This window comes from Psammomys obesus, unplaced genomic scaffold (genome assembly GCF_907164565.1).
Source record: "Psammomys obesus unplaced genomic scaffold, mPsaObe1.curated_primary_1811, whole genome shotgun sequence".
NCBI classification, from domain to species: Eukaryota; Metazoa; Chordata; class Mammalia; order Rodentia; family Muridae; genus Psammomys; species Psammomys obesus.
Genome location: NW_026596088.1, coordinates 14,009,711 through 14,011,120, shown reverse-complemented (window position 1 = coordinate 14,011,120; position 1,410 = coordinate 14,009,711). Strand labels below are relative to the sequence as shown.

Sequence of the window (1,410 nt, the reverse complement as noted above, 5' to 3'; positions counted from 1 at the left end):
AAAATCTCCTCACACAGCAAGTTGTTTGGTCTTGAAGCCAATCCACATTTGGACAAAGGCTGTGTGCCTTGCAAAGGGCTGGAGAAGGGTCACAGCTTTACAAATATTGAAATGCTGTCTTGAAGCGGGGTGTTAGAAGCATGCACCTTTAATCCCAGTACTTGGGAGGCAGAAGCAGGTGGACCTCTGAGTTTGAGGCCAGCCTGGTCTACAGAGTGAGTTCCAGCACAGCCAGGGCTACACAGAGAAACCCTGTCTCAAAAAACCAAACCTACCAACCAACCAACAACTCTGCAACTCTTTCTGTCCTACTCCCTCGATACTTTTGCAAAGCAGATTTGCCGGGACCGCGCCTGTAACACGTGACAGAATCTTGCTCAGGTCTCACCCTGTGGCCCAGGGTAGCTTAGAACTCGCGACTATCCCCATGCCTCAGCTTCTTGAGGGGTGGGATTACAGAGTGCGGCATCACACCCGGGAGACTTCTCTCTCGAACGGGAATGACAGCTCCACCGGATGCTTGGAGGGCAAGACAAACGAAAAAGAACGCGAGATCGCGTCGGTCGTCGGAAGGAAAAGTCTTGTAGAAACGCTCGGTGTTAGCGCCGTGTTTCCGACGAGGGCCAGCAGGGGTTTCAGGAAGGTTCTGGCCCTCTGGGTTCCTAAAATGTGGTTTCCTAGATGGAGCTGGGGCAGGACGCGCGAGGAGATGCTGCGTTTCCTCTGCGAGCAAGAAGGGGATGAAGGAGGAGGGAGAGCTGGGAGGCAGGCACCAGCCGGGGACGTGACAGAGGGGCAGGGGATGGCGGCGAGCGCGCGGAGTGCGCACCGCAGTGGCCGCAGCCAGCCGGAGACCTGAGGGGGAAAACCGAGGGCCGGAGCGAGAAATCCACGGAGCGCGCGGATTGGCCCTCTCCTCGGGGCGTGCGCTGCTGTGCGCCCAACGATTGGTGAAGGGAAAGTAGCAGGTAAACCAGCCCTGCCGTTTTACCATTGGTCAGCGGCTTCCCCATCGGCCACGCGATTGGCTGAGAGCAACGCGGAGCCGAACGCGAGTCGGTGTGGATTGGCGGCCAAGGCCGCTCCGTTCGCGCCCTCCGATTGGCTAGCGGGAAGAGGCAGGTATCCGGGCTCCGCGGCTCCTCCATTGGGGGGCGGGGAGGGGGGGGTGGGGCACAGCGATGGGGGGGGGGGGGGCCGGGCCTGGGCCGGCGGGGAGCGGATTGGTCGGAAAGTAGGTTAGTGGTGCGACATTTAGGGAAGGCAGAAAGTAGGTCAGGGACGGAGGTGCCTGTTTACCCGCGCCGGACTTGCCGCCGCCGCCGCCGCGGGATCCGAGTGCGGGCGCGGGCGCGGGCGCTCGCGGCGAGCCACGGTGAGTGTCGGCACGGCGGCGGGCGGCGGCCGTCC

The 1,410-nt window shown here is 61.6% G+C and overlaps 1 protein-coding gene across 3 annotated transcripts in view; it reads left to right on the top strand.

Moving 5' to 3' along the window:
• Positions 1 to 1,282: 1,282 nt before the first annotated feature.
• The window catches only part of Bmal1 (basic helix-loop-helix ARNT like 1), a 94,666-nt gene continuing 94,538 nt past the window's right edge, over positions 1,283 to 1,410 (top strand). For all 3 annotated transcript variants that reach the window (XM_055627467.1, XM_055627468.1, XM_055627464.1), the window contains exon 1: positions 1,283 to 1,375. The gene's annotated coding sequence lies outside the window, so the exon portion shown is untranslated. The remainder of the gene's footprint in view (positions 1,376 to 1,410) is intronic.